General features: G+C 51.6%; 1 pseudogene; it reads left to right on the top strand.

Moving 5' to 3' along the window:
• Positions 1 to 530: 530 nt before the first annotated feature.
• Positions 531 to 20836, top strand: part of LOC136115783 (dynein axonemal heavy chain 9-like) — a 116044-nt pseudogene continuing 95738 nt past the window's right edge.

Below are 20836 nucleotides of genomic sequence, written 5' to 3'. Positions count from 1 at the left end.
CCCATCCTTATGGAGAGATCTTTGCATTTTAGGCTTAGTCTAAGTAAGTGGGACCGGCGGGCAAGGACTGAACCGAACGGCGGGGCGGTTGGTCCTACGCAGGGACAGGAGCTGGACGCGACCGAGCGAGCCTCTCGCGGGTGGCTGCGGGACAGCGTACGCGACTCTACGAGTCGAGCTTTTCGACCCTCGCGATCCGTGCACACGCTCGGCGAGTCCGTGTCTGGAGTTTCGGGGCTCGCGCGTGGCGTGGGGATGCGGGTTTCGTGGCGGTGTTTTTTTTTTTTTTGGTGGGGGTTTATTTCGGCAGGGGCGGCGGGGTCGTGGTGGTGTCGTCGTGCCCCCCACCCGCACCTGCCGCCGCCGCCGCCGCCGCCGTATAATTTCACTTCGTGTTCCGGCTCAGACTGCACGGCGAGCACAAACACCCCCCGCCCCGCCCGCACCCCAAAGCGCGGTCTCTCCCGCCCTCGCCTTGCCCCCCGCCCCCTCCGGCCCACCCGCGGGAAGGGCCGGAGGGGGTCGGCAACTGCGCGCGCCGCGCATGCGCGCTCTCCCCGCCGCCCGGCAACCGGCCCCCTGCCCCCCGCCAGGTGCCCAACGGTCAGTCGCTCGGAGTCAAGCCCGTCGGGCGGGCGGTCGCGGGGAGGCCAGCGCGGGAGCGTCTTGCCGATCGGCCGAGGAACCCCGCGCGCGGGTAGGCAGGGAGGCAGGCGGGCCGGGACGGGGGGACGGGGACGGGGACGCGGTGTCTCTATGCCTCCCCGGGGGGAGGCAAAGCCGCTGGCGGGGTCGGTTTCTTCTTCAGCCCGCGGCCGGGGCGGGCAGCGGGCCGAGGGACCGAGCGAGCGAGCCACCGAGGAAGAAGCGCGGGAGGCGGCAGCACGGGCAGGTGAGGGGGTTAGGCCTCCGACAGCGGGGCTGAGAAACCGCGGGACGCCCGCGTGCCCCCCCCGCCCCCGTCCACCCCCCCCCGCCGTCCACCCCCGTCCACCCCGGGCACGGAGCCGGCAGGGACGCCCCGGCTTCCCGGGGGGGAGGCGAACTCGCTGGCGGGGGGTGGGGAGGACTTGGACTACTGAATGTATTAACTGAACAAAGCACGGGGTCGTACGTGGCACAAACAGTAAACCCAGAAATGCACATACTATCATGAAGCCTATTTTCTTCCACCAGGCTCCCCCAAATAAGTTACCCCACCAATGGCTAGTAAGTATAGAATTCCACTTCTGTACTGGTACATGTGCAACGCGTTTTATCTCCTCTGCTATTTTCATTATGGCTTCCCCATCGTTATCTCTTTCCAAACAACACTCCGAAGTATTCAGTTTCCCACAGACGCCCCCCTCTCTTCAGCTAAAAGCCAATCTCACGCTCCCTGATTTTGGTACACTGCAGCTCTGGTCTGAGACAATTGTCTCGCTATGAGATTCGGTGCCTCAGCCGTCTGGTTGCTTATTATTTCAACCACTGCTTGCAACCGAATAATTTGGTTTAGCATATATATAGGGGTACGGGATCCCCAGTTTCCACCCCCCGCAGTGAATCACTCCCTGACAGCCGGGCAGGATGGGGGTCTCGGGCCCGGTCCCACTGCCCTGGGCGCTGAGCAGGCAACAGCTGCAATAAATGGTGATGGGCAACCAAGCACTGGTGTGGTCTGAGTGGGGTTCCATGGGGCAGGATGGGAGAAAGCCCCACTGTGTTTGCTTTTTCAGGAGAAAAATAAGTGCTAAAAAGCCACTTTGGGGGTGCCCAGGTGGATCCAGTGGTATCCAGACCCCCCCCAGAGGGAGCATCCCCCAGCACCCCCGAGTCCTTCGCAGGGCTGCTCTCAGGCCCTCCATCCCCAGCTTGTGTTGATACCCGTGGTTGCCCGGGGCAGCTGCGTCTCCCAGGCGAGCTGGGTCCCGCCCCGGCCCGCCCCCGGCTCCTCGCAGTGTCCCTTCCCCCGGGCAACGCGGCTCTTCCCCGCAAACACCCGCCGGTGCCGGCCGGATGGAGCAGGCGGTGGAGCCGGTGCCCGGCGCCGAGCGGCTGTGCCGGTGCGCGGCGCGGGGGCTGGGGGTGCCGGCGGAGCGCTGGGAGCGCTGGGCAGGCGGGGAGGCGGCGGGGCCGCTGCTGCGGAGCTTCCTGGCGGGGCCGGCGGGGCCGGCGCTGCTGCTCTGGCGGGGCCCGGCCGGGGAGCTGGAGCTGGGGCCGCCCCCGCCGCCCCCCGCCGCCCGCCGCAAGGGGCTGTTCTTCCTGCGGGCCCCCGGCGCCGGCCCCGGGGAGCTGCTCTGCGGGGACCTGCCCGCCGATGCCCTGCGGCACTTTGCCGCCCTCGTGGAGGAGGTGAGGATGAGGGGCCACGGGGGCAGGCTCAACAGGAGGAGAAATTTGTTTGCTGGGAGATGGCAGAGCCTGGCCCAGGCTGCCCAGGGCGGGTGTGGAGTCTCCTTCTCTGAGACATTGAAACTCGCCTAGACCCACCTGTGTGATCTGCTCTGTGACCCTGCGTGAGCAGGGCTTGGACTGGGGGATCTGCAGAGATCCCTTCAACCTAACCAGGCTGGGATCCTGTGAGGCCTGGGCAGCCCCGGAGGTGCAGAGGGAGCCCTGGCACCCATGAGTACCGGGTGCCCCTCGCACATGGCAGCGGGGAAGGTGTCCCCTCCTACAGACAGGCTCCTTGGCCTCCCTCCCTTCTCTGCTGATGCACTTGTACCCTTAACTCTGCCCTTTGCAGTACCATGGACGGCTTTAGAACTCATATAAACCACCTGAATGCTGATCCACATCAGCTCTGTCTATCAGTGGGGTCCTTGTGGGACTGATGTACCCACAGGTGCTGGAGGGGACATCTGCAGGTCACCTACTCCAAACCCCTGCTCAAGCAGGGCCATCCAGAGCCAGTTGCCCAGGGCCATGTCCAGGTAGCTCTTCATTATCTCTAAGGATGGAGACTTCACAACCTCTTTGAGCAACCTGGGCCAGTGCTCGATTACTCTCATAGTGAAAAAGTGTTTTGTGATGTTCAGGAGCCTCCTGTAGCTCAGTGTCGGGTTATCTCAGGTGGGCTGATGTTTTCTTAAAGAGATCGTCAAGAGGTTCGAGTGCTTTTGCTTTGCTGTGTTATTAGCCTGAACTAGACAATGTTGTTTCGGTTTATTCCTGATGGCTCCTCACCTGGAGAAGTCTCAGGAATGAGGCTGTAATGGGAAAGCAGAGGAGCTGCTGGATTTGAGAAGCTCTGATCATGATGTTTGGTATATTAAGATGGTGACTGATAGATTGGATTCCCAAGAGCAGGCTGCCAGACTGGTTATCCTGGTTTTGTGAGAAAACACATTATTTATACGGGGAGCTTTTGTTTTGATGAGCCCCGTGGTCTTGCGAAGTCTGCACAAACAGTGGTTTTGCATCACGGCTGGCCAATAGCATTGCAAGCACCGTCTGCTATGGGTAGATGGTGGGGTAGGAACACTTTGGCAGATCCTGTTAAATCCTGTTTTCTGAATGCCTTTGGGAGCCGGGATTGTGCGTCCCAGCTGCGTGTTTGCAGGCTTTGCTCTCCCCTGTGCAGACATGCAGTATTTCTGCAGGGAGCAGATTGTGCCTGGTTCTCATCCTATTTTCCTCTCAAGCTTCACTTGAAGGCAAAAGCAGCGGTGGTGCTGGGTCAGGCAGATGGGGTGGGTCTGCGTGAAGGTGAAAAAGGTCTTGAATTTCCTGGGGTTGGGGTCGTGTGTTCCTCTGCCCACACTTTGTCTTTATTCAGTGAGGGGTCACAGCTGGTGACCTTGTCCACTTGTTGCTTCACTCCTGCGGTGCCGAAGGGAACACACCTGCTCTGTGGGCTGGGGCTTCATCCTGAGTCCAGTTATCATTTTAACAGTCAGAAAGAAAATGAACGGCTATCATTTGCCTGGTTACAACATCACTGGCATTAGCAGTCCACATGCTTTAAGTAATAGAGACACATCTTGCTAATAATGCAGCTAAAACTGCTGAAGGTGAACTCGTCAGCACCTGCCCGTGTGTTCCCTGGGGTTGTGCTCCCCCTTCCCACGGCTCCCTGGGCACGAAGGTGGCTGGTCGGGTCTTCTTCGGGTCTACAGAGCCAGCCACAGTTCCAAAGAGTCTTCAGCATCCTGGGACAGCACCATGGAGGTGCTGAGCTGCTTTATTCCGTTTCAATTTTATGTCCATTTGCAGCTATTTTTATGCCTTTAGTCACCTCCCCCCCTCCCCTACCCCCACCCTGAGTCCAGTAACACAAAGGGCTGTTGTTTGTCACTAGGGACAACCTGGCTTTGTTAGGCTGTTGCCACAGGCTGGTCCCAGTGCAGAGCCAGCCAGGATAGGTGACAGACACGGTGTTGCTGTCACAGCTCAAACAAGCCAAAAGCAGCTCAAATCTGGGCAAACCCCGACCAGCCCCACAACCCCATGCTGCCGGGTCAGTAAAAGTGCTGATAAAGGCAAAGCTCCTGTTTGGTGGGCTGCAGCTGGGACCTGGGGGACCCTCACCACCAGTGTATCCCAGGGGGTACCAGCAGACCTTCCCTTGCAGCACACTGAGCTCAGCCCAGCCCTGGCAGGCTCAAAGGGCAGCCTGACGGCTGTGCCCATGGGCAGGGACATGGGGACCAAGCACCGGGGACAGTTGTGAGGGCAAGGGACAGCAGCCCATGGGGCCATCTCCAGTTGCGGGCTTGAAAGGCTGGGAGAGCCTGGGGATGGGGCTGCTCACTTTGCCTACTGGCTTCCACCCTCCTTGGCTGCTTGGATTTGGGGAAAAGGGTGTTCTGCTGTATAAAGTGGGCCTGTAGAGATGCCCATTCATCATCAGCTGCCTCTATTTCACATGGGAACTGCTTGAGACAGCAATGAATATGGGTCTCCAGGCTTGGCCAAGCACAGACCTCAGAGCCTGGTGGCCCGTCCGTCTCCTGCTGCACTTTTTTCTCCATTGGTCTTCCGTGACTCCCGCTGTAGGTGATCGTGCCCATCCTAACGAACAAGAAGAACCATCAGGGCTGGCCACAAGTGGTGTCACAAGACATCGTGCGTCATGTCCACAACCTCAAAAGTACCATTTTCACAGTTGTTGGCCAAGTAGACGGCAAGACCTTGCTGCCTCTCCCAGCTGGCTCAGAGGGAATTGAGGACATTGATCTGGAAAATGAGAAATCGTGAGTACCACCCCAAAATAACAGGTTCTGGAAGGTCCAGAGAAGCAGATGCGTTTGTACATCAAGTTGTCATCGTGTCTGGGCTGCGTGCGTGCCCCTGTGGAACCCCAGGAGATGTGTGGGTGCAGTGGAATGAATCACTCCTCAGACAGGACGTGGTGCGGGTGGGATTTTGTGAGAAGTTACTGCTTCCAAGGCAGTGGGGTGACCTGTCCTCAGCTTCCCAGCCCACTTGGTGGTGTTTCTTGCTGAATTAAGTGAGTTAATGACTGCAGGGATGTAGAATATTTTGAGGGAGAATGGTATGGGGAGAGAGAATCTTGCTGGATGTGTGAGTCTCCAGGTCAGATCCTGAACCTGAATGGATCTGATGTGACAATGACTGGCTGTGCAGAGAGGTGGCGACTGGCTCTTCATTTCCACCATTCACTTTATGAACAGTGTTGTTGCCCACACTGCTGCAGACATTCAGCCATTTTCTCCAGAGCGTAATTCCTATATTAAACCAGTGACAAAATCTTATGGGGTTTGATTGTTTTGTGGTTTTGAAATGTGAAACCCTGTAAAATCCAGCTGCCCACACAGCCGTTGGAAGTAGATCCAACTGAGCAATGCACATCAACAAAGTTAATCACGTACTCTGTTTACTACAGCATGGAACGGATAGATAAGTCTCTGGTGTATGCCATGGAGTCGGCCATCATAGACTGGAGCCACCAGATCCAGGAGGCACTGAAGAAAGAGTCTTCAGAGCCTCTCCTGCAAGGCAGCAACCCGAACCCGAAGGTGGAGCTGGAGTTCTGGAAGAACAGGTACCCAGAGCAGCCTGGCCAGTGCATGGTGCCCTGTGGTGCTGGTTTTGTGTAGAGGGAGAGTGCTGGTGGTGGAGCTGCTAATTCCATGAGTTGAGAAGAACAGGCCACTTGGGGTTCATGTAGGCTTCAACTAAGGAAAATTGCTCCCGCACAGAAAATCATCATGATCTGCAAAGTGCCTGGGAGGTCACTGGGCAGCTGGCTGTGTTTTAACTTAGCCCCACCACAGGGGCTACACCTCAAGGGACTTTTTTCAGAAATGCCCTTTACAGGATCCCAGGCTGGTTGGGCTGAAGGGACCTCTGCAGATCCCCCAGTCCAAGCCCTGCTCACGCAGGGTCACAGAGCAGATCACACAGGTGGGTCCAGGCGGGTTCGAATGTCTCAGAGAAGGAGACTCCACACCCGCTCTGGGCACTCTTTCGTCACTGTTCACTAGGAGCCATCCACAGGAGTAATTGCTGATGGACACCTGCTGGGGGCTGTCTGGAAATGGTGCATCTCAGCTGGCTGCTGTTCATCTGTCAGGGCCAGAGGGGCTTTAGATGCTCAGGAGCCTGGGAGTGGTATTTCCTCCTGCCCTTTGAAAACCTTTGTGCTGTACTGGTTCAGGCTGACTCGGGGCAAAGCCCTGCTGGCTGGAGAGCTGTTGCTAATGCCTGCAGAAACACGATGGCTTTTTTTCAGCAATGTTCTGTCAGTAGCAGAGCTGCTGTCATGCTGAACTCAGCACTTTCTGTCCTGTAGGGTTTGTCTGTGCCTCATGCAGCTTTCTCCCATTTCCACAGTCCATGTGTAGCTGGAGGAAGCCCTGAATCAGGCCCAGGGGAAACAGATGATGTTGGGGGACAGCTGATGGCCCAGTGTAGGTGGGTAACATGGCCACCAGCATCCTGGTGTGCATCAAGAACAGTGTGGCCAGCAGGCCCAGGGCAATGACTGTCCCACTGTACTCAGCGCTGGGGAAGCCAAACCTCAAATCAGTTTTGGGCCCCTCAGGCCAAGAAAGACCTTGAGGTAGAGGAGTGAGTTGAGAGAAGGGAATGGAGCTGGTGAGGGGCTGGAGCACAAGTGTGATGGGAGTGGCTGAGGGACCTGGGGGGTTCAGCTGGAGAACAGGAGCTGAGGGGAGACCTTCTGATCTCTGCACTGCCTGAAAGGAGCTTGGAGCCAGGGGGGGTCGGGCTCTGCTCCCCAGGAACAAGCGCCAGGATGAGAGGAAACGGCCTCAAGTTGCGCCAGGGGAGGCTGAGGTTGGATATTAGGAAACATTTCTTCCCAGAAGGGGTTGTGAAGCATTGGAACAGGCTGCCCAGGGCAGTGGTGGAGTCACCATTCCTGGAGGGGTTGGACAGTCACAGAGATGACATTCTCAGGGACATGGGGCAGTGCCAGGGGTTAGGTTATGGTTGGACTCGATCTTGAGGGTCTCTTCCAACCAACTGATTCTGTGATTCTGTGTCTCGGTTGCTGTAGGTGTGATGACCTGGAATGCATTTACAACCAGCTGACAACGAGGAAGGTCAGGAACATGATGGAGCTGCTGGAGAGAGTTGAGAGCAGCTACATCCCAGCCTTCAAAACCATGCTAATGGATGTTGAGGCAGGTGAGATGCTGGGGCAACTTTACCACAGTGCTGGCTTCTGGCCTTTCTTCATGGCCTGGTGTGACTGATTTCAAGCCAAATCTTTCTAGTTTGTGAATTGAGACTGGGCTGCTTGTGCTTGAGTCTAGGCTTTTGTTTCCAGGCTGGGACAAGCTCCATCGCTGGTCTGTTGAGCCAGACTCTTGCCAAAGTTCAGGGTGAATGGGTTTGGGAATTTATTCTGCTGTAATAAAGTGTTTGCATTACTCTAACAGGACTCACCTCAACTTCCACCAGCTCCTCTGGTGTTATTATGCAGGAATGGGAGTTCAGACTAAGAGGACAGATCTTGTACCTAAGACTGCTTTGTTAGAGTGCTGCTTCTCAGGCTTTGGCCACTGCAGCCCGAATTTCCTTGCTTTGCTTTGCTTAGGGGAGTTGAGCGCAGCCCAAGGAAATATTGCAAATCCCTGTCTGTAGTGAAAAACAGTGTAGTCCTGCTGGTCTGTCCCTGCAGACCAACACAGCTGGACATCCATGTCCAACCCAGCTGCTCTCTGGCACAATGAAACCATCTAGACTGTGTTAGCTGTGCACGTGCTGGCAGAAAACACTGTTCTTCACCACTTCACGTGCAAACATTGAATCTCTTAAGGATCTGTGTCACACTCTGCATTGTGCAGTTTAAATGGGCTGGAGAAACACCCCTTATATAAGGAGCCAAGGGTTCATTGTTAAACTAATTAATACTTTAAGGGTTTAATCAAAATACAACAAATATTTGGTTTTAATCCGGCTACAGCGATACTAACCCTAATTGGATAATTTGGACTATAATTGTTAATTTCCATTACAGCGCAGTTCAGATTTGTGTGCACCTGCTTTTAAGTCTCTGCCCCTTTCCCTGGCATTGTACTGGTGTGGCTGCTGTTGGTGGATTTGCTGGGAGGGTGATGCTGATAGTGGGAGTCTCTTCTTCCTTGGTCTTGGGCCTTAGGGGTTATTTTTGCATGCATTCAAGCACTTCTGTCACTTCTTGTTGGTCCACAGGTTTAATTGCACAACGATCTGGTTTTATTAATGCTTGCGCTCTGGGGTAATTCTTCAGGGTAAAACCACACAGCTGTACAGAGCTAAGCTAAAGCTTTCGACGAGTCAGACATCAGTTGCTTTACTGTTGACAGGTTTTCTATTACAGTCAGGACTAGTGGGGCCGTCGTCATCTGCCCACTGGACAAGGAGTTGCTTGAGCCAAAACTGAGCTAAAAAGGGCTCAGGCCAAGGCTGTACAGCCTGTCGTGCTGTACAGCAAGGCCATGGCTCACAGCCATGGCAGCACTGTATTTTTGGTGCTGTTGGGCAAATTCCGTGTGACTTTTTAGCAGTTGTGGACTCAGGCTCTCCACGAAGCCCTGTCCCAGCTCCCTGTCCCCTGCCATCACATCAGCTTATTTCTGTTCTGGTTACTGCCGCAGGTGAGTGATGTTCACGAGTGAGTGACCTGCAGCACACAGGTGGCTGAGGGTGCTCAGTGCTTGTCAGGACAGTTTCTTTTCCCAGGCACTTTTCCATGTGGTGAGGCCAGCACCTAGCTGGGAACCCAGCACACCGCAGCTGGGTGGTTCTTACCGCTTCTCACGTCTCTCAACACAGCTTTGACTGAAGCTCAGGACGTTCACCTGCACCTGACACCCCTCAAGCGCCGCTTGGAAGACGTAGAGAGGGTTGAGTTCAGCGAGGTGAAGCCTTTCCTGCTCCCCCTGCTCCACGTGGTGTGTTTGATCTGGGTCACCTCCAAGCACTACAACATGCCCGTGCGGATAGTGGTGCTGCTCCAGGAGATCTGCAACCTTCTCATTGAGCAGGTCTGTGGCTGTGATGCCTGTGTTTGCAGTCCCCTGTGTCCCCTTTCCCCTTCTTCCTATTGTCCTTCCCTGGAAAAGTGATTCTTTAGGCAACATTTAACTTAATAAACAGGTTCAAATGTGTTCAACACAAGAAGTCCTTGTTTTCCATGATGGCAGAAGTGACCTCTCAGGTGTGATTTTGCTCTTCCAGGCCCTGGTGTACCTGTCTCCAGAAGACCTTCTGAAAGGGGACATGGAGGAGAGCCTGGGCAAGGTGCGAATGGTGCTCGGTATCCTGAACATGTTCAAAGAGGCATTTGAGAAGAGAAGGGAAAAACTGCACATGTATTATGAACCAGGCCAAGAAGTGAGGGAGTGGGACGTCAGCTCCACGATGGTGTTTGCGAGGCTGGACACCTTCCTGAAGAGACTGGAGATGGTGGAGGTGAGACTCTGGTCTTGAAAAACATTGCAAACCGTCAGGAGAACTCTGTAGCCAGGAGATCACTTGCTGGCATCTTTCCTTTCTATAGCTTCACCTGATACCAGGGAATGGGGCCACTCTTTTGCTGTTAGGTCTCCTGTTACAGCGAGTCTAAGACTGTGTTTTACTATGTCCTGCTCAGTGCATATGTAAGCTGGTCAGGTTGATAGGTGTGTTTTTTGCTCTCAGGAGTCCCGTTGGACTCCTTGCTCCTGTTGGGGCAAGAAAAGGAGGATTACTGGAGGTGTGGTTTGCACAGCTGTAAATAAAGCAATGTAATCTCCCAGGTCTCCTGGTGCCATCAGAGACAGATTTAGGTTATGGTTGGACTCAATGATCTTAAGGGTCTCTTGCAACTGAAATGGTTCTATGATTCTATGACACCCTAGAGCTGGGTCCTGCCTGTCTTGGAGAGGCCAGATGGCAGCATCCCCTTGGCTGTGCCACGTGGGCCTGGGGAGGAGCAGGGACACGTTCCTCACCAGGTTGTCCCTTCGCATCCTCATAGTCCATCAAACTGGGGTGCTGTGGCTCAGGGGTGTCCCTGTTTGCCAGATCTGTCACCTGAGGCAGGGACATTGGGGTGTCATCCCTGAGCTCCCAGTGTGGCCAAGGGCTCCTTGAGCCACAGGAGATGTTCTGCAGAGAGCAGGTCTGAGTGTGAATGTGGGAGCTCCCTATGCTCTCCTTACCACATGGCTGTGTCTGGAGACCACAGACATACAGACACCATATGTACCTGTTATACAGACACTGTATATACCTCTTATACAGATACTGTATGTACCTCTTGTACAGACCTTGCATGTACCTGTTATCTCTCACGTGGCTAACCACACACATTCATCTGCTCTCCACACACATCCCAAATGAATTTCTTTGTTGATTGTTGCTGCGTTCTCAGTGTGTAGGGTTGGATGGCCAGTGTACAGGTTGCTGGTGTTTGCAGTTTTACTGCTTTAAATGTGCCATATACTTTTATGTGTTCCTTAATTAACTATGTTGAAAACTGTCATGACTGGTGCCTATTTTAAAAGTATTCATAATGATGGTTTCCAGTAGGGTTTGATGTGAAATAAACCAAATTATGCTGGTCAGTGTAGAGAGGAATATAAATAGACACAGGAATAACTGCAGGTTATCATGAGGACAGTGTTGGTGACAGGTTTACTGGGACCCTGTAAAGGCTCTGGGGCACTGACTGCTGGGATTCCATGGATGCCATGGGCACACTGTGGATATGGGCTGCAGACAAAAGCCAGTGGGGAGGTTTTGAGCTGGGGCACTGTGCGTTTTGACCAGTGTCTGTTTCCTCCTTCCGTGGCTGTCCCACACTCCAGGGACAGTAGAAGCTGCAGTATCTGGAGTCAGAGGGAGAGCCTGCGGAGTGAGCTGTAAAACAATAATTAAAAGCATAGTGCACACCAGCCTGTTAATGAGGAAAACTGCTGCATCTCTCTCCGTCTCAATTTCCCCTCATCACTTCATTTCAAGCAACCTTGCAAGACAAAGCAAGGGACAACTGGTATTTCCACATTATTTTTTTGCCTTACTAGGTATTTGTTCAAGCGGATGTGCTGGTGTGTCGAAGTGAATATGAATGCATATGTGCATTTGTTTTCGAATTTTCATAAAAGCTGCAGTTACACTGGTGCATGGGTAGCCCATGAGCACGTGAAGAGGGAAGGATCCCTTTCCTTCGGTTCGTTGCACTGTTTCACATTACGTGTCTGTGGTAAAACCTGCTGCCCTGCTCGGGTGGCCCCAGGACAAGTGCAAGCAGAGAGTGGCCACCAGTACATTCCTGTGCACATTTCTCCTGGTCCTCTGAGACAATGGATGTTCAACCAGCCCTTACTTGGCCCTACCTAGGGAGACAGATGAGGTGGGATGGCAGCAGAGCTGCCCAGTGCTGCCACCACCACTGGGGGAGCGGGACATTTTCCCAAGAGGTGACACTGCCAGGCTGCAGAGGATGGGAAGGGAAGGGAAGGGAAGGACCCGTGTGCCACCTCAGCAGAGAGGGCCAGCGGGGCAGGTGCTGCAACACCCACTTGGACACGTGGAGGTTTGACTGCGCAGGAGCTTTGGACAGTTTGGGTACCTGTAAATATTAGAAATCTGTCCTTGGTTAATACCTATAAAATTGGGATTCTTAGCTATGCTGGATGACATATAAGAGTCTCATATCCTGCTTTGGATCTGTCCTTTAAATACACTTAAAAGCGATTTTACAGTTGTCATGGTATTTCTAGTGGCTGCAGCAGGTCTCACTGGGCAGGGACGTGTTATGAGCAGCCACTGATGCTCAGGACAGGCAGATCAGGCTCCCCCCTTCCCATCCCTGCCACCCAGCCTGAGCACCAGCGCTGTGCTTGGGAAGGTCCCTCAGCAAGTGCAACTCTGTCGTGACAACTGTTGTCATCTTCTTTTGTCAACATCATGACCTGTGTCTCCCTCCGTTGACTTTGAAGGATCTCCTGGCAACTTCCTTGGACTTGATGAAGCTGGAGAAAATTGAATTCAGTGGGATTAAAGGGAAGACCCTGGGCCAGCAGGTCCTGGACATGTATGAGGAATTCCAGGAGGCATACAAGGTGTTTTCAGAGCGAACCTATGACTGTCTTGACCTGACCAACACGGTAGGTGGGACCAGTTTGCGGGAACATCAGGAACATGTGCATGTTTCCAAAGCAGCAGTTTCCTGCTATCTTCTTCCCAGCTCTTTCCTCCTTTCGTTATGATCTGATCTGGTACTGGAGGGAACAGGGAGCCGCTGGCCTTTCCTGCAGAGATTTGGGACTTCTTGCACGTCTATATCTAACATATCTTGCTAGATCAGCACCTTAGATCAGTGCAGCTGGGAAACTGGGATTTCCATGAGTTATGCACAAGCTTTTGCTGTACATGGTGCTTGCTGAGGTATAAGAGCTATACCAACACCCACATCTCTTTGCTTTCCTGCTCTTGGTATTTACCATGTTTCCCCAAAAATAAGACCTACCCCAAAAACAAGCTATAGCATGATTTTTCAGGATGCTTGAAATATGAACCCTATTCAAAAAATTAGCCCTAGTTACAGTTCATAAAAAAGTCAATTTAAATAGGGTCCAGGCAGCTATACATGTAAAAAAGTAAGCATCTTTTGCAGCAAAAATTAATATAAGACTCTGTCTTAGTTTTGGAAAAACAAGGTAGTTTGCCTGATGAGGGCCAACTCAGATCATCTCTGGGATGTGTTCGCTCCTGCCTAGATGAACACATGGCATCTGGGGCTCTCAGAATTCAAGGATGCTCTATTTTATTATCAGTAGTGCTTTAATTAAAGGAATATTCCCAGCCCTCTGGGACCTGCCTGGTGTGGGGATGGGTGGCTCGTGCTTTGCTTCCTGCAGCTCCCAGTACATCTCTGCAGGGGGTGGCACGTCCCCAGTGTTTCTTGCTGGAAAGCTGCTTGCTCCATAGCACCCCTCCTTCAGCAGGGCAGGCACAGAGGAGAGGTGACAGTGGCTCTGCAGGAGGTGGCTTGGGTTTGGTGACCCCATGGCCATTTGTGTGACTCTGAGTCATGTTTGTTCTTTCAGTGCTCTAGTTTTGCACCCTCTGCCACTGCTGGAGCCGTTTTTTTTAGCTAAAACATGGCATCTGGATCTGCTGGAGCTCAGCAGTAGCAATAGTAAAAGCTATTTCCTTGCACTTTGTCCTTTGGAAAAGAGACACATGACCTCATTTTTAGTGGTTTTGTCCAAGCTAGAACAGAAGGACTGTCACGGACTGTCAAGTTCAGTCTTTGATTTGGACTCTTTTACGTGTAGGAAAACAAATATAGATGTTACTCTTGAAGTTCAAAGGATTTATTACAATTGAAGCAAGAAAAGCAGTGCAAGAAGATGATGGAAATTACAGAAACCCAGTACTGTTGAGTTTGAAAAGGACCTCTGGAGATCACCCAGTCCACCTTCCCTGCTCAAAGCAGGCTCAGCTAGAGCAGGACTGTGACTGGTCAGGTGAAATATCTCCAAGATTACCTATGTCCAAGTGTGGAGACTCCACAGCCTCTCTGGGCAACCTGTGCGAGTGTTTTGAAACTGCCTCACTCACAACCAGCTCACCATGGAACCACAGGCTTGTTTTGACTTGAAAGTAGGTTGGATTTGGGACTCAGCAGGTGCATCCGTGGGTTTTCTGGATGATGGTGTGGTCTTCAGGCCAAGTGGTGGGGGAGAGGGTGTGGAAATAGTCCATCTTGCCTGTAGGCTGAAGATAGTGCCATGTGGGCTGTGGAAAGCCCTCAGGACCAAAGGGTCCCTCCCAGAGAAAGGGCCAACATCTCAGCCATGGGACAGCACAGAAATGTTCTCAAGCTTCGTGAGGACTTTGCCACGTTGCGATGGCTGAAGATTGGCCAGAGGAGTGGCTTAGTTCACGGTGAATAAGAGAGGGCGTCTCTGGATCGAGGAGTTACAGGTACCTTCCTAGTGCCATCTTGCAGCCTCACAGCTTGTGTTTTGCCTTTGTGCAGGACTTTGAGCAGGATGCCTTTGGTTTCCAGCAGAAAGTAGAAGACATGGACCGTCGGCTGGGCACCATTTTCATCCAGGCTTTTGATGACGCCTCCAACTTGGACCACGCCTTCAAGGTTTGTTTATCGCTCCCTTGCTCTTCCCTAAAAGGGAAATCAGGGCACCCGGCTCGGTGAGAATCACGCTGAGGAGACCAGGCAGTGCTGGAGCCACAGGCACATGGGGCTGGTGTTTGCTGGTGGGACAGTGGGACTTGTAGCTTTTGGGCTGCTCTTGGTTTGGGATGCTCAGGCTGGTGGGTCCCTCACAAAGCTTTTGGATGCCAGGAGATATATTTGTGTCTCTCTCTGCAAGTTGGGGGAAATCATGCTTTTTCTAGGATTTCCTGGTGAGAATTGATATTGTTAGTATCAATTTGTTAATATTATTAATACATGGATCTGTTTCAGTTTTGGAAACAGGTTTTCTAGAAACAAAGCTGGTTTATTTATCAATTAATCTATCTTGCAGAAATAATAAATGGTATTTTTTTAAAAAAATCAATATAAGCATTTGTAGAAAAGACTTTAGCAAGTGACAGTGTTTATCTTTGTAAGTTTTTTGAAAAAAAATAGAAAATCTTGAAGCATTTGAAGAACAACAGTTGGAATGTGGTCCAACCCCAGAGAAAGTCTGAGAGGCCCCGTAACAAAGGGAGCAAATTTCCTTTTTCCAAAGTGCCCATCGGTGTGGACAGTATTGAAGCCTCTGGGCTGGGGAGGAAGGTCCCAGCTGATCTCTCTGCAGGAGTCGGGGTTGTAAATTTTTCCCCTCTTCTTTTCCCGCGTGTTCACCCCAACAGCTGCTGGACATGTTCGGGAGCCTTTTGGAGCGACCGGTAGTCGCTGCAGATGCTGCTGGCAAATACTCCGTCCTCATCAGCATGTTCAGCAGGGCCCTGGACCACGCCAGGCTGATCTACTCCCGGCACATCCAGGCAGAGCTGAGGCTCGGTAGGTAGAACGTGCTGAGTAAAATGGGTTTTACAGGGAGTTTGATTGAGATTAATTTGGGGGGGAAATGATTTATTTTTCTAAGGAACCCAAAACTTTACAAATTGCAGATGTTTTCAGCCTCTGTAGCTCCTAGTGGCAATGGAAATGCCTGGGAAAGCTCTGTTCTTAGTATTAAAGCAAATAATTGGTTAGGAGTAAAAATACCCTTTTTCAAATGTGTATGCATGATATGTGACTGGGAATGGAGACACATGCTGAGCTTTTCTCCCAGCGAGGCTGTGACAGGAGGTTTCTCTCCACATTTGTGTGCTGCCTCCAACACCCCATGGGACCTGCAAACCCACTCATGTGCTCCTCAGAATGAATTTATTTTGTTTCCCTTACAATGCTTAAAATGCAAAGTATGCGAGTGGGACTTTGTAACCAAGGGTTTAATCAGCCTTTTCCAAGTTTATTATTCCCCGTGACTGTTGGCACAGGGGGGAATGGGTGGATTTCTATCAGATTATGAGGATTCAAGTGTGTCATTTTGAACAATAACCTATTTACTTGCCTCAGAAAGATCATACTGGAACGAGACAAGTCCTGGACTGGAGAGAATCATGGAGAGAATCATTTGCTGTGAATTTGTGGTTATTGTTCTGTGGCTGTTAGATAAGGCGGACAGAAGTAACTCCTGGTCAGAAATCCCTATGTCAGTGTTTGTGAGGGGCGGGGAATGTGTCCCAGGCAAGGGACACCTCACATCAGCTCAGGTTTGGACATAGTCTGGGCTTCTCGTTCGATCTCAGCTCCTTATTCAAGATCCAGAGGCACTCGCCTTGGTCACAGACCTACATCAGTGTGGCAGATGTTGGATTTAAGGAAGGAAGCTGGGAAATCAGAGCAGTTTTCTGCAAATGAGGTTCTGTTGTTGCATCTTTGGGGTTACAAGTGCAGCGTTCAGTCAAATGCTGTTCCAATGTGCCCTCCCCAGGATCCCCCCCTGTGCACAAGAACATGCCGCCGGTGGCTGGAGCGCTGCGCTGGGCGCAGGAGCTGCGAGCGCGAATCCAGGTGCCGTTTGATCACTTCAGGCACATCCCACATCTGTGCGTGTCTGTTCCAGCTGAGTTGCTTTATGACCACCTTGCTATCTTCTCTGTAATCAATCTGATTTTCTTTCTGTGGTGAACATTATCCCATGGTTATAGCTGAAATAATTCTTAGTCGAAGAGGTGTGAAGTGGTTGCACTGGTGCTTTTCAGCTTCCTTGTGATCATTATTTTTTTTAAGAAACTCATTAACTGGATTTGTTTTGAAGCGATTAAGAGGCACAGTGGGCTATTCAGCTTTCAGACATAGTTCCCGGGTTGCAATTGAAAGAGGTATCAGAACCTTTCCTGCTGCAATCCCACTCAGCATGTTCTCCAGGACCTCCTCAGCTGCAAGTCCTGGTTCTGGCATCATCCAAACTGTGAATAGCGGAGAAGTGCTGGGCTGGACTCAGCTGAGATGGATCGATGGAGCTGGGTTTGCATGTTGGGGAGCAGACGAGCATTTTGTTGGGCAGAAGAAAACTTTCTCAGCGTTAAACAAAGGAGCCATCTCCCAAGATCAAGGAAAGAAACCAATGCTGGTATATTTATCACCCAAATGCTTGTTATAACGGATGGTGTCAGGGAAGTATGGCCTCATACTCACAGCTGGCACCACATGAGACAACATTTAAGAGCTCTGTAAGCAAGGCAGTGTTGGACTTATGACAACTGAGGGTGTTCTAGGGACTGCACCTGGTAGCTCACAGGAATGGCTTCACGTGTGCTGGTCAGGATTCTGTGTAAATGGATCCACGTTTTTAATGTACTTGACCAAAATAACTTGACCGTCACTGTACCATGTTTGTAACCTTCTCTCACTGTATCTTGCCATTAAGTGTCTTTAAGTGCACAGTTATTCTGCAGCAGCAAAGACATTGGTGCAATGAAACAAACTCTTGGGCTGTTCCCAGCACAGAGCCCAAGTTATCATGTCTGATTTGAACCTAAATGGCAAATTTTTGTCCACCATGAAGGACCCAGATCTGCATTTCACACAGATTTTCTGTCCTCTGTTTAGAGTAGTTAATAACATGCTCTGCAACGGTGGTGACATGATGCTGTTGAAAGGGAAAAAGGATTAAAAAGGAGAAACAAAAGTGGTTTTGCTGGGATTTACTTGGATTTGCTCAGAGGACTTGTTTACTTCCAGCAGGTTTCTCAGCACTTGCCCAGCGGTGACTGCTCAGGCGCTCCTTTTTTCCAGCTTTTGGTTAAGTTAATTCAAGTTTTGTCAATATGTCCTCCAAAATCAACAACCATCTTGAGGAAAACTTGGATATTGTAGATGAAACAGTGGGGAAAAGACAGCATGATAAGAATTCCTCTGGCCTGCTGTTCCCTGGGCTGTACAGCCCTGGCAGCGTGGCCAGGGCTCTGCCTCCCGCACTCTGGGACACCTTTGCTCTTCGGTTTGAGGGGCATGAATTGGGCACCGCCAAGAGCTTCATCTGCCGGGAGCCACACTCTGCTTCTTTCTGTGCCTCTTTGACCTCAGAAAGTGGTGGCTGGTGAGCAGAGGTTGCCCTGCTCTGTGCAAACACCGGAGCATTGAGTATGTTACGGAGACCAGTGTTCCTCCAGCAGCTCTGGGCCCTTGTTCTTCCCCCAGGACGTGGTTCTCATTTGCCAGTTGCCATGCAAACACCCGCAAAAGGGCGCACTGGGGCTTGGAGAGCTTTTGTGCAGTGAAATGGTTTTGGGCGATATGGTGGGGTTGGAATGTAAGATCCCCAGCCAGGCTCTGCCTGCAAGGTGGTGGGTGGTTTTGGGAAGGGGTAAATAGAGACTGCAGCCTCACAGGGCTGAATGTAACGCTGAGCTTGTCTGTTGTGCCACCAGCTGCTTGGACTCTGCTGAAGGAAGAAGGGTGATAGAGAAGTATGAAGAAATGATCCAGCTGCTCGACAGGTAAGTGGTGGCTCAGGCATGACTGTAACTATATGAAAAAAAGCCAAACCTTATAGAATCATAGAATTGTTTTGGTTGGAAGAGACCCTCATGTCCATCCATTAACACAACCCTGGCACTGCCCCGTGTCCCTGAGAACCTCGTCTCCACGTCTGTCCACCCCTCCAGGGATGATGACTCCACCACTGCCCTCGCAGCCTGTTCCAATGCCCGACAGCCCTTTGGGGAAGAAATGTTTCCTAATATCCAGTCTGAACCTCCCCTGGTGCAACTTGAGGCCATTTCCTTCTCCTTCTCTAAACCACCTTTCAGCACATTTGCAAGCCCAGGGCCTGAGAATGTCTCTTTCTAAGCCAGAAGGAATTTTGTGATGAGAGAGGAGGAGGAATCCTTTGCTACACACCACAGTCTTTCTGTGATATCTTGAAATGAGAAGTTTGCATGGGAGGGACAGGGGCTGTGCAGCCCAGCAGAAATGTTGGAACGAGATTCTTTTGGATGTAGGAGATGCTGTGGTAGAAAACCTGAGCTGACCAGAAGTCTCAATCCACTTGTGCCCATTCACAGTGTACTTACCGTGGCTGTAATGTGTGTATTCCACAAGTGGGAGTGGGATTCGTTGCACCTCACTTAATATCTTAATGTTTGATGCTAAAACTGAACTGATTGCTCTGAGCTTTTGAATGTTTGTCCCCAAATTTGAATCCTCTGCTAAGAATGGTACTTGGGGGATCTTTGTTTTCCTGACTTGATGCTGTCACTGGTTTTCAGGTGTTTGTCTTTGAAGCCAAGATCTTTATGGAGGTGGTGTGGGTGGGTTTTAAATATTCCTTGATGTTCTTCAGCCCTCAGAAGTGGACTTGGCTTTTATTTGGTTATATGTCTTGGTGTGCGGGCTTGGCAGCTACGTGGTGGATGTTTTAATTTGTTTGTTTGTTTTTCGGCAGGTATCAGGAGAAGCTCTATGCAGACTGGTCCCAGACAGTCTCTGAAAAATCACAGTACAACCTTACTCAACCGCTTATCCGGCGAGATCCAGAAACCAAACTGATCACAGTTAATTTTGATCCCCAGGTAAGAACTAGCTTTCCTGTCTGCTGGAGGGCACGTCTCCAAGCTGTGCCCCACCGTGCATGGCAAGTCTGGTGGGATCGCTACTAGATCTGTTCTGCTGAGGTCCCTGGAGCATCTGTTATGGGTGACATGAATTAACCATCCCCTTTGTGGGCTCTGTCTCCTGGTAAAATATCAGGATTACAGGTTAAGCAGCGCAGATTGTAATTAAAGCCAGAAAGTCTGTGAGTAGCCAGATGTTAACTGGTGTCAACATCTCCAGAGCAGGTTGGTTTGACGCTGGTGTGGGGAGCGTAGGAGCATCATCCTACAGACGTGGGTTCGTGTTATGTTTACCTGAAATCTGAGCTTCCTGAAAGGGTATAAAAATCCCAGGAAAGGTTTGTTTTGTTACTTCAGTGTTGTGGCTGTTGGATTTCCTTAATTGTGGTGCAGGAGGCTTCCAGTAGGTCTCTGTTCCCTAGGGCTGCCCTCTCCAGCACAGGGAGGCCTGGCCATCCCCCTGCCCAAAGCAGAGGCAGGGTCCAAGCCAGCAGAGTGCAGAGGTGGATTCAAAGGTGCTGGGGCCTGATGAGAGCTGGGGCCTCTCAAATGTGAAATGCCATTTGCTGCGGAGGTGCTGAATCTCAGGGGCCTGGGAAAACATCAAACACTTCCCCCTTTCCCTGGGACTTGCTGCTGTTAGAGAAAAGTGTTGAGGTTCCAGAGCTCATTCCAGCTTGGCTCTCAGACAAAGGATTTGTCCAGCTCCTTGGAATCTCCTTGCTAAGGTGGGAAGCAAATGGCCCCAGGGGATGTTTTCCACCCTTCACCCTGGTGCCAGGGTTTGGAGCCTGTGATGTGCTGAGCATGTTCTCAGCTCCAGTCTCTGAGTGCTTCTGCGCTGCTCTCAGCTTTCCGTACTGAGGACTGCCTCATGTCCTCAGGTGCCTGCTTAGCAGCCCCTTCATGCCCTTCAGAGCAGATAGGAGCACCTCATTTTGCCTAAAGGGAGGATGTATTTGCAACCCTTCAACATTAAAGAATCTTCCAGAGCTCACCTTCCATGGAGGAGAGGGAAAGAGGGTAAGACATCCTTGACACCATGGTGGGGATGTCTCAGACATTCCAGTGCATAAAAGGGAGGGGAGTTTGGTTCTATCTCACTTGGCCTCCTGCTCCCTCAATCCCCTGCTTTTCCCTTCCTCCCATCCCATCCTCTTCCATCCACCTCCTCAAACTGCTCCCTTCACCCTTCTGCGCTCCGTCTTTCTTTCCTCTTCTTGTCATTGTGGACATAGTCACTTTAGTATTGTAGATACTCCTCACCCCTGCCATTGCCCATACAATATACTGAATTTCTGTCACC

The sequence above is a fragment of the Patagioenas fasciata genome, chromosome 24 (assembly GCF_037038585.1).
Source record: "Patagioenas fasciata isolate bPatFas1 chromosome 24, bPatFas1.hap1, whole genome shotgun sequence".
NCBI lineage: Eukaryota > Metazoa > Chordata > Aves > Columbiformes > Columbidae > Patagioenas > Patagioenas fasciata.
This window is presented reverse-complemented; position numbering and strand designations above follow the sequence as displayed.